Raw genomic sequence first — 11,942 nt, forward strand, 5'->3', positions numbered from 1 at the left:
TCTGGTTTAGCCTCTGGATAAGGAAAACCCTTCCTGGAGGTGCTGCATCCCAGAGCTGTGAGGAAAAGGAGATAACCCCAGTCCTGCTTCCATCTCTGGATGGTGAACATCACACCTGGAGCAGAACCCAATTGCTCCCACTCTGAACTCATTCGGACTTGCATTTGAGATCCTTTAACCCTCTTTCTGCCACCACCCATCTCCTCACAGACTATCCAGCCTCCTCTACATGGATGTCGGAGGATGGTCCGCCCCGAGGTGGCAGCAATCCCGTTCACACTCACTCTGATTTCACCCGGAGCCGAGTCAGAGCCTGGCAAGTCTTTGCCTTAGGCCTGCAAGAAATCACAAACTGATAACGGGGAGCGGACGAAAGTGCTCACACGGGTCACGCCCGGTCCCGGCTGAGCCGGGCTGCTCAGAAATACCCCGGCAGCGGTGGCTGCTGCGGAAAGGCGAAGCTGCCTGTGAGGGAGAGGCACTGCCCGTCCCCCAGCTCCCTGCCAAACGCTCTGCTGGAGCAGCCCCTCTCTTGGCCTCCCCCAGGATGTAGAAACCCGCAGCCCAGCCTGGCCCCGCTCTGCAGCCCGAGCAGAGCCGCGGCCGAGCCCCCCCGGGACACGGGGGTCAAGGAACCAGAGCACGAACCTCGCTAGAGACAGAAATTAATTACGGAGCGAAGAGTTTGTGTCCGGACAAAGCCAAAAAGAAAAGGGGAGAGGCAGGAGGCTGGCGGTCCTGCTCGGCCATGGAAGCTGCTGGGCTGGGGCTTGTCTGAACCACAGCTTCACAGCTGGGGAGGGATTTATGGTTGGGTTTGGAGGATAAATGCAGCTCTGGCTGCCCTGGGATCTCACCACATCGCCCGGGGGCTCTTCCCAACCATCATACAGCGAACACCACGGGTCCTGTCGGGGCTCAGAGCTTTCTTGCCCTCTCTCTGCTGCCCGCTGCCCAGCCAGGCTCTGTGCCCCCATCCCGCTCTGCAAACAGCCGCCTCTCCATTGCAGAGCCATTTCTGCTACTTTTTTAAAAGGAATTAACATAGCAAGGCCTCCATCCCACACCCTGGGGTGTGCTTCTAGGAAACGCTCCCTTCCCAGGAGAGTCAGGACTGCTGCTGCTGCCCCAGGACAGCCCCTTGAAGGTCCTGGCACCCCTGAGCACTCCCGAGTGCTCCCAGACACCCCAAAGCACCCCCGGAGCATCCCTCAGAGTGTGTTCCCAGGCACCCCTGAGAACCCCCAGAGCACACCGTGGAGCACCCCTGTAAAACCTTGCAGAGTGGTCCCAGATATCCCCAGACCACCCCCGGAGCACACTACGGAGCACCCCTAGAATCACCCTTCCAAGTGGTCCCGGACACCCCTCAGGACCCCCGGAGCACACTCCGGAGCATCCCTGCACCCTTTGAAAGTCCCCCACACCCTGAGTCTCCTCCAGCACAACCCCCAGGAGCACCCCAAACACCTCCGAGAACTCCCGAACACCCCCGGAGCAACACCGGGGCAGGGGGACTAGCGTTTTCCCCTCGGTTCCACCCGAGTCCCGGTGATCTCGTCCCGGCGCGACCTCACCTGGGAGCGGCGGATCCCGGCGGGCACAAGGCGCCGGTACCGGCGGTCCCGCTGCCTCCTCCGGGGCGGGGTGGGGCGGGGCACGATCGTGCCCATCCCCGCCCCTCCGATGGGCTCCGGGAGCCAAAAGGAGGGGCATAAAAAAAAAATTTAGCATTTTTTTAAAGATATTTTTTATCCTTTTCTGATGACTGCGGTATTGTACCGGGCCGGCCCCGTCTCTTCAATGCTTTGTTTATACTTTTCGCCCTCATCCTGTTTGCACAGATGCACATCAAGTCGTGTGGGGGGGAATATCTGTGGCGCCGGGCCGTGGGCTGCAGAATTTGGATTTGGAGCAGCTGTTCTGCGGCTCAGCCCTTCAGTGTGGTCCCGTTGATGTCGCTGCCTCCAACCTTCGCGTGACTGCGTGGAAAATGTGAAGAAAACTCAAGAGTTTGGGGGGGTTGAACCTCCCCATGTGATGTGTGTGCTCGTCACTATTGCAGCACGTGGCTGTGGTGACAGTTCTTTCCCTGGCTCTGGGGACAGGCAGAAATCAGTGACCTGCAATAAAACCTACAGCTTTAGGTGAAGCTTTTGATTTCAAAGATGTTGAGACACAGAGGCAAGGCAACAGCCTCCATCCATCTGGGCTGTGAGCAGCATCCTACAGGATGGGTGAGAGAATGGATGTGATCCTCCCTTCCTTCAGGAGGAACCCGAATTCCTTTCAGCTCCAAGTGGGAAGTGCTGTGAATCAGAGCAGAGTCTCCAGGCTCCTGTGGTCCCACCTGCAATTTACACCTCTTGGGCTTTCATCTCCAGGCTGAAAACTGGGAGTGGGGGGGAGGCTCTGAGCCCCTGGGTGGCAAAGGGAATAGGTGGGAATTCCCACTGTGGGAATGTGTGTGGCTGGGATGGACACCCCAAGGCACAGCATGGTGTGGGGTCATGCCTGGGCTCAGCAACAGGGATCCCACAGCCCTTGGAGTTCTCTGAGAGTTGGGGTCCAGCTGCTGCAGAGCACCCTTCACAGCACCCAGGCTCAGGTTATTTTGGCAGGGCCTCTAAGAGTAGGACCATGGTAACAATATTTTTTTTTCCTGGCCTTGCTGGTAGGTGGAGGCAGGAGATGATCCTCAGGGTATTTTCTTCTGTTCCTGAGCAACTTCAGTGGCCAGTCATGGCCTTCAAGGCACAGCACCTCTCCTGCTGCTCCTGGGATGGTGCAGCTAAACCATTACCATCCCCCTGAGCTTTTTATGACAACAACCAAGCGTTTGCAACAGAAACTCTGGGCACCTACAGGAAGCTCTTGTGGTTGTAGACATGTAGCTGAACTTGTGTTTTGGTCTGTTTTCCCTGAGGTTACATTAAAGTGCTATGAAATGTGTGTGTGGGGTTAAGAAGCAAACTTCTGCAAGCATGCCCCAGAAGAGAAAGCAACAGCTACTCAAAAAGTCCCACTTTTTGGTCAAACAGAGTCAAAACCCATTCCCCTTTTCAGTCACTGAGGTTTTATGTTCTTGATAACTGGAAGACAAAGAATCTCCCTTCTAGGAAATGTTAGATGCTTATTAGTCCAACATGTAGCTGCCTAAAACTTCTCTGACCCCTCTTTAGTCCAAGGGAACAACAGGATTTTCAAAGAACCAGGATAAACAGGGAGCACTCTTGCAGAAATGAAACATGATAAATTGTTTTAAAAGCAGAATGTGTGGAGGAAAGCTCCCAGGTGGTTATCACACACTGTGGTTGAAGAAGCCTCTAAGATGCAGCTTGCCAGGAGGGAAGGGCAGGAATGCAGTGAGGGTGAAGCCACAGCCACTCCCTTTCCCTGCTCCCACCACGTCCTGCAGCTCCAGGCTCGAGCAGTGTCAGGGGCCAGCTTCTCCTCTATGGATCTTGGTCTTGTAAAGTTCAGCTATTCTTAGGCGAGGTTGTGAGTCATTAAGTGCTTTCAGAATGTTTATTTGTCAAGCCACAGGCACTTAAATTTACTTCAGAAGCCAGACAACCCACTCGGAGGATTTCTTTCTCTGGCAGAACTTACTGGGTGAAATTCCACGGCAAGAGGTCAGCCCTGCTGCCTGAAACACTGCAAGCTGGATCCTGCCCAAGGGCTGCCACCAGCTTGGGTTTGAAGTGGTCTCATTTCCAAAGGTCAAGATGAGAGGGGTAAAGAACGAGAAGAAGAATGTGGTTTCCTACAGTCTTTCACCACCTGATTTAGCTTTTCCTAAATGTGTTTTTGAAGACAAACACCAGACCTTCCTGCGGGCTGTAATCCCCCTGAGGGTGGCTGGTGGTATGGATGGGGAAGGGATGCCTTGAGGAAGCATTTTCCCTCCAGTGGTGACATTAAATCCTCCTGGAGACACTTCCTTCACCTGCTCCATGGGGGGTTTTCTCCTTGCAGCTCCCAAGAGCAGCCAGGAGCAGAGTGAGCTGAGAGGAAGGCAAAGCCAATGTCGTGTTCAGAACCTGTGGAGATGGGGCAAGGGCTGTTGTGGTTGAGCCCTTTTGGAAACACAGTACAAGATCACTATTGTTCTATACAATGTTATGCTGGTGCCAACACACATTTTTGCAGATTCTCTGGAAATTGCTCCCCCTTTGCTGCATTCACAGAACCTGCCTTGTGTGGTTTCTGAATGCCAAAATCCTTCCCCATCCACCTGCATGCGGCTACAGGCTCCCACCTCAGAGCACAGATATTCCTGCAAATCTTTGGGTGCTCCAGGAATACAAACACCAATCTAAGCAGCTCCAAGATAGATGTGACCTTGGAGTCCAGGAGAAGAAGATACAACCTCCAGGAACCAACCTCAATCTCATCCAAATGCCACCAGCACCCCACTGCCCCAGGCTGTGCACATCCAACCCTTCCCAGAGAGGAACAGGAAAATGTTTTGTTTTCTTACAGCACATGGATCATAACGTTCACATCACCCCACGTGATGCCTGACAAACCAATCTGTTATAGGGTTCTTTTGCCTAAAACAAATTGCTACCTCTTGGCAAGCACCAACAAGAAATTCTGCTGCTTATGGTGCAGTCAGCACTGGTGCAGCCAGAACTGGAACTCAGGTATTTGTTTCTAGAGAGCCCAAATCAACTCACAGAAAGATAAATTCTTATTTCAGTTAAATGTACATGTTGCAAAGTACAATTATTTCTCCATAAATCTACTCTCGTTGCTGTATTTTCTGTTCCTGTTTTCTGCCAGTCATCCCAGTCCCCAGCTCTTTATTATCTATTAGGTTGTGATAGCATTTTTTGTTTCCACACTAAAAAAGAGTGAAATTCACTACACAGAACTGCATTTAGCAAGCATGGGTCTAGAGCAGGAACTGTGTCACAAGAAAGGGGGCATCTGCAGGGGTAAATCAGAGTAAATCAGCCTGCAAGGAGCTCCATGCCTATGTACCAACAGTTTGCTCAAAGGTTACTCAGAGAAGATGAGAGCTGTGTTCAGCACTGAACACAGAGGGGATGTGTACCCTGGGCTGATCTTCACTCATATTACAATGCCTTGGATAGCAGCAAAGCCCTGTGTTTGATTTTAATATACACTGAGTCACTGGGATGGGCATCATCCTGACAGGAATGATGGATTCTGAGGAATATGACTGGGCAGAGACCCATGCACACCACAGACTTTGTCTGGAGGGCTATGAGACATCAACCACAAGCACCTGCAGGCAGCATCCTACAGGCTGCAGAGGCCAGACCTCTTCTCCAGGTGCTCCTGCTGCCTGTGACAGCAGCTGGTGGAGACTGCTCTGCCCTGCAGGGACACAAAAGGTTCTGCAGTTCCCTTCTTGATGTGGCTGGAGTCACAGAGTCTTTGCTGTGTAATTCCTTAAACCCCTAGCAGGAGTGGCTCTGCTATGGAGGGCTGACTGTAGTTTGATTTTTTAAAAAAGGACAAGTGCTCACCTGAATCTTGAACCTTTATAGCAGTGGTCACATGTCTCTAGATGTGGATCCATCCATCCAGGCTCAAGAAGAATTAGAAAATCTGTTCTAGGTGTGTCAATCAGCAGATGGTCCAACAATGTGCAGGTTGTGTCCTCCTCTCTCTGCTTCCAGAGGTGAGATTCAGCTCTGTGAGATGTTACTTCAACCTACGAGATGGGGAGAGATTTTATTTTCATTATGTCTTGCAATATAGGACTTGGCTTTTCATTTGAATTCCAGCCAAACTGTGCTGCCTCTTCTACCTGCAAAGCCATGGATGTTGTATTAAACTGAGCAGCAGGGCTGTGAGTTGTGAAAGGAAAGATGAAGAGACAGACAAAATACATGGAAAGCACCCCTAACAATGCAATGGGACCACTTGGACAACATCACAGTTTTCTGCAGTACTGAATGTAGCTGTCAAAGAGATTTGAGGAGAAATGTTCTGTTTCAGGTGGCCACAGAACCATCTTGCAGATTTTCAGTGTACAGAACCACACGTTTCTATTGCTACAAACTGTTCTGCTTTATCTCTGTGTTATGGCTGTAATTATTGTTCTTAGGTGTAAGAGATGCATGTGAACTCTGCAAGTTCACAGCTCACATCCAACTGTGTTTCCTCCTGAATTAAGAGAGAGAGAAATGAAAACTAAGGCCTCATACAACCCGTGGTATGAGGAGCTGTACATCTCCATCTCAAAACCAATAAACTCTCCCACACAGAGTAGCACATCCTGACAAGCTCATGGTTTGGAGCTCAGGTCATGTTTGGAGCTTTACCATGGAGTTTACAGAACTCTAGCAACTTCTGATTTATTTTTTCCTGCTTTTCCTAAAAGGATGCCTAATCTAAAGTCTTCTAGAAAAAAAAAAAAAAAAAAAAAAAAGAAAAAACAAAACACCACCCACACAGATCAAGCTTTTGGGCTAGGTTTTACACAGGAGAGACTGGAGCTGGAGTAACTTCCCAGCCTTGATCTGAGACAGTAGCTCTGCAGCTGCCTCAGCCCCACAGTCTGATATCAAATTGCTCAAAATTCATCCTCTTGAGTTTCTAGAAAACAGGAAAAGCCCTGGAGAGGCACCTCTCTCAAAGGGATTGTGTCTCTGCAGCACTCAAACTGTTCCCACGTGCACTGACAGGACAGTGTTGAAGTTCATAATGGATTATGAAGTGATTTGAGATCCTCTGCAAGCAGATGTAGTTCATCAAGAATCATTAAGGGCTTGTGATGGTCCCAAGTTGTTTGCTGTGGGAAGAGTCAGATTTCCTTTCCAGGATAGCAGAGCCAGAGAATTTGTTCCTGTGTTTCTGGTTGTGAAAGGCAGCAGAGCAGCATTAACTATCACCAGCCAGCCCTAAATATTCATTTCTATCCCTTCCACCTGAAGCCAGACCTGCCTTGACATTTTATACCCAATATTCTCACTTTTGTGAATGGTTTCTTACTTTTCCTGCTGCAGGCACCAAGAATTCCTCAGGAATGAAACAGGTTTTGCTAATGTGAGCAGTGGAGAGCCCAGGGAAGAGGAAGGAGCTTCCTGCATGGAGGTGCCTGGGTGATCCCAGCCTGCTGAAAGAGAACGTTGTCTGCACACAATTTGCACAATGCTCACCAAATTCACAGAAAAAAAATCTGACAGGATGGGAACCCTGACAGATTTGCAGGCCTGTGGCTGCAGGGTTTGGAAGCTGCTGTAATTGAGCAACAGATAGAGTTTGTGGAGGGTTTGGCTTTTTTTTTTCCTGCAGGGAACAGTGCTCTGGACTAGAGACTTCCTCCAAGAGTCCAGAAATCCCACCTCCAGGGAATCTGCTCTTTCCAGGCATTTCATGTGGTTATTTTTGGCAATGTCCATGGAGATTTCTACTTTCCCAGCACAGCTATTTTTATAACACATGGCTGTGAAAGTCTATAGTATCAGACATACTTTAATCTGGCACGTTAGAGCAAGATTACAGGACCATACATATGCAATTCCTGCCTCTTGCACCTGCTCCCTCTTTGGTCTGTGTTTGAAACACTCCTTCACTGTAAGAAGCAGAAGCTTTGGAGGCTCCTAGACAACAGTTCCTTTATTGAGCATTCTAAGCTGTCATAAATATTTAATTAGGTGTTGCTCTATTTTTGGAGAGATACAGGAAAAAAAAAATCCCCATTTCTTTACATTTAAACAGAACATTTTTCTGCTGGAAAAACTTCCTGGTGTTAACTAGTGACTGGGAGCTGCATTTTAAGAGGATGCATAAAAATTTGAGAGGGTGAAAGAGGGGGATTCACTGAGTCAAGAGCTGCCTCCTGTAGTTCTGTAGGTGGGGAGGGAGGTTTTCAGATGGCTGGGTTTGGGATGGAGCTGTGCAGGCACCCTGGCAGAATGGTGGGTAAAAAAATAACCAGTGGACAGAATCACAGCTAAGATTTCACCCCAACCATGAACAAAACAGGAAGGTTTGTTACAATTAGCTAATTGCAAAGCCTCATTTCATTCTCCAAACATTACCTGGTGTTATCCAACTTGGAATCACCTCCAGGAATGCACAGTAAATACTGGGAATTAATCCTGACTTCTCCTGAAGTTATTACCCTTACAAGGCAGTTTGAGTCCTGCTGCCACCTCTATGGGGAAGTGCAGCTGATCACTTGGTGTGGGTGACCCATCCCTGCCATGTCCTCAATTTATTGTCCTGTGGCTTTCCACCCAAACCACTTCATCTCCTTGACCTCACTCCTTTCCATCTTTCTTATTTCTACTCAAGAACCACCTGAAAATTCACCTCTCCTTTTCAATGGTTAAAAAAATAAATTAGGGGGAGCTTAAAGGGCCAAATTCTGAAATGCTTTAACTTCACTGACATCAAACACACCATTTGATGGCCGAGAATTAAAATTAAGTACACTAAAATCAAAAGCAACTAATGCTTTAATGAATATAAAATTTAATTAAAAAAAAAAAATCATGCTCTGTATATTGTCAGCAGTTTCCCATAGAGATGACAGGGGAAACTTAAAGATCATTCAGACAGAATGTCTCTTACAATTATATTGACTTTGTCCTTATAAGCCAGAGGGAACTAATTTACAATTAAGGATATAAAATGAAGTAGGTATGGTCTGGTCAAAGTAAGGATGATGGGAAATTAGGAAGTAATTTGGGAGTCCATTAAGGGAGAGAAATTATTTAGAGCAGGATAAGGTTTATGTATAATCAGATTAAATTAGCAGTAGGAAAAACAGAACACATGCAGGAAGGAGACCTGACACTGGGCTGCACACCAGACTCACCACGGGGTGGCCCAGAGGCCTTTCTGGAGGGGAAACAGCCCCCATGCTGTGCACAGAAGGGCAGGTGAAGCTTGTTCCAAACCTGTGCTGAGTGAGAGGAACTTCACTGTCTCAGTACTTGATGCACTGGTTGTGTGGCAGATTCATTTGTTGACTTAAATGATCGTTATACCTATTAAACCTGAGCTGACTACTTCATTAGCCCAATAAAATGTAATAGAGGAAACAAAGCCCCACCAATGCCATGGTTAGAGCTGTGTATGCTCCCAGCCTCTGCAAAAACCCTCCCTGCCAGGGTCTGCCTTCCCTCTTTCCCTCAGTTGCTGCACCTGAAAGTTAAACCATGAGCCTGTCAATGCTCACAACCTTCAGCTCAAAGCTGGTGGTTCTTGGGCACCACTACACCTGATCACCAACACCTGTATTCTCAGACTGTAAAATCCTAGAACACAAACAGTCTTTTATCCAACACGAGGCTACTGGGAGCAACTGGTCTCGGAGTTTATTCCAGGCTGGCACTGACTGAAGGCCCAAACACCTGAGAGATTTCATCCTCCTCATTAAACCCCTCTGTTGCCACCACCATCTTGATTGCCCAGCACCTCCCAGCTCTGGGTGAGGTGATTCCACAGCTGGCCACTCCAACTGGCACCATTTCATGAAACATTCTTAAGGAACCAAGCAGTTCCATGACTCCTGAGCACCACCCACCTGGGTAAGACCTCCTTACCCCTGCCCACAAAAGAACTTCTGTAGTCCTGAGTATCCGTTAACTGAGGTGAACTCAGGGCAATGCTTGTGGAGTGGAACTAGAAGTGATGCTGCAGAGCTGGGGTCAGGAAACTCAGCAGCTTCCTCTGGGAGCTCAGTACTGAGACAACTCCAGAGCTCTGGAAATCCCACTAGCTAAGGAAATCAATCTTTAGGTCAATGTATACCTGGAGGAGTTGAACCTAGGCTGGCTGGGTGATGGCTCTGTCTGTGCACAGGCATCCGAGGGGGATTACTCTGTAAGAGGGAGCAAAATATGTGTAGTAAGCACATACATATTGCCATAATTCAATGTATATTTAGGGATATTGATCTACTGTAATAGTTCATGTAAAAATAAACCATCCAAAATGATTGCAAAGTACTTTTAAAAATAAAATTGCTTTAAAAGTGGTTTTTTTTAAGTGTTAAGCTTCCGATTTTTGTTCTAGCACAAGGACATTTTACCCAGCAAGTTGCAAAGTTGCTCTACAAGACAGAAGGGGGGGAAAAATGGTGCATGCAGGTCATGAGGGAGGGAAGTTAAACACCCCGGGGTGTGTGCAAGACTAAATCCTTTGAAAATGGTGTGGGTCTGTGGCAGCTGTGGGTGATTTGGGGGCTGCCTCTTATGCATTCAGCACTCTGGGGAAGGCACAGGGAGTTTGTCCTCATGTCCTTCAACTCTGCTCTAAGAGTGCTCAAATTGGGGGTAAATGCCCCCACAGTGAAGGGCTGCCAAAGCCAAGGGGATGGCATCAACCTGGTTAAGAAACTAATCCTAGAAAACATTTTTTATCTTACAAAAAGTAGTATTTTTTATCTTAGTAGCTTAGAAAACCTTTGTTGAGCCACAGGTGTGTAATTGCTGTAAGGAATTGTGTTTCAGCTTTTAACATACCTGAAAATAGTGCCTAAAAAGTGTGATTGGCACGTCAAGAACCTTAGTTCTCAAGATAAATCTTTCCAAGATTGCTGAATTTTGGACACAACATATATAATATTTAATAATGTAATTTATATTTAATATTAAATTTCTATATTATTTATATTTAAATATTATTTAATAATATAATTAAATGTAATATATATAATGACCTGGCAGCAGAGCATACAGAATTCATGTCCCCAACCCATGTATTCTAAGAAATAATTACCCCAGCTACACCTCCATGGTGTTTCTCCCATCTCACACCACCCTAACTTGTGAAAAATGTTCAGTCCTTACACGGACAAAGAACAATTTCTAAATATTTGTGAAGCATGGAAGCCATTGTAGATGTAAAGACCTCAAACTGACTGAAGCCACAAACCCATTGCTGAAGTTGTCACCAACAGACCCAGCCTGCAGCCTTTGTTGTGCTGCAACACCTTTAAAATATCTCAGTATTTTTTATTTTTTAAATCATTATTTAAAAAATAAAAGCGCACTCTTCTTTCCGTTGAGCATTAGCACCTCCTGATGGGACCTCAGGGGCTTCAAATTGACCCCGCAGCATTCCCTGGGCAAGTGGAACATATTCCACCACCTTTGTGGTTGAACTGACGAAAGACTTTTTAGAACACAAAGTTAGCCTGGGGGGAAAAAACGCATCATACCCCGTCCATCTTGCCTGGCAGCCCCATGGTTTCCACACGGGCAGATGAGCTTTGAAGGGAAAGTCCAACTTTCCCACCTTCCTCTCCGGAGCCGCCCCTCAGACCGCCGCGGCCTGAGGGGCGGTGGCGGCCTGAGGGGAGGCGGCGGCCCTGAGGGGAGTTGGAGGCTCTGAGGGGAGGCGGCGGCTCTGAGGGGAGCTGGCGGCCCCGTAGCGCTCACCAGCTCCGTTTACCGCTCACCAGCCCTGTTTACCGCTCGAACTGGCGGTACCGACCCGCTCAGACCCGGTTCGGGGCATCAGAACCGGTACCGGGACGAGAGATAGCGGCGAATCGGAGCTCCCGCCCGAGCCGTTCCCTCAGGGGAGCTCGAGCGGCTCCGTCGCGAGCCCGCGCGCCTCTGTCTGTGATTGGCCGAGGCGGTGAAAGGGGCGAGGCTAAGTCCGGACGGATCCACCGCAGCCCCGAGAGGGGGGCTCTGGGCAGAATGGTTCAGCCCGGCCACCTCCCCTCCCCTCCCCTCCCCCGCCCCGCCAGCCCCGAGCCCTTCGGCCGGGCCGTTAGCGGCGCCCGCGCGGCGAGGACCCCGCGGGCTGCCCGTCGGCGGTGCCTGACAGCGGCGGCGGAAGCGCGGAGCCGGTGCGGGCTCAGCGGGGCGGCGCGGAGGTGCCGCTGGTTGGCCGCAAGCTGACGGGGGTCAGGGCCGCCCGTAGGCACCATGGTTTTTCCGTTCCGGCCGTCGTCTTCGGCAGCTTCTGCTCCGGCGTTTGAGCGAGGCGGCCGCCAG

At 49.1% G+C, this 11,942-nt stretch overlaps 1 protein-coding gene across 9 annotated transcripts in view; it reads right to left on the minus strand.

Moving 5' to 3' along the window:
- KANK4 (KN motif and ankyrin repeat domains 4) overlaps positions 1–11,496 on the minus strand; it is a 33,214-nt gene extending 21,718 nt beyond the window's left edge. For 3 of the 9 annotated variants that reach the window (XM_030455428.1, XM_030455429.1, XM_030455417.1), the window contains exons 1-3: positions 11,156–11,496; positions 9,745–9,814; positions 5,502–5,689 (exon numbers count right to left, since the gene is read on the minus strand). The gene's annotated coding sequence lies outside the window, so the exon portion shown is untranslated. Of the gene's footprint in view, positions 1–1,577; positions 1,656–5,501; positions 5,690–6,972; positions 7,094–8,806; positions 8,889–9,744; positions 9,815–11,155 lie in introns of those variants that run through there. The other 6 variants (XM_030455419.1, XM_030455420.1, XM_030455421.1 and 3 more) reach the window with 6 other exon arrangements.
- Positions 11,497–11,942: the final 446 nt, after the last annotated feature.

Source organism: Calypte anna, chromosome 8 (genome assembly GCF_003957555.1).
Source record: "Calypte anna isolate BGI_N300 chromosome 8, bCalAnn1_v1.p, whole genome shotgun sequence".
NCBI classification, from domain to species: domain Eukaryota; kingdom Metazoa; phylum Chordata; class Aves; order Apodiformes; family Trochilidae; genus Calypte; species Calypte anna.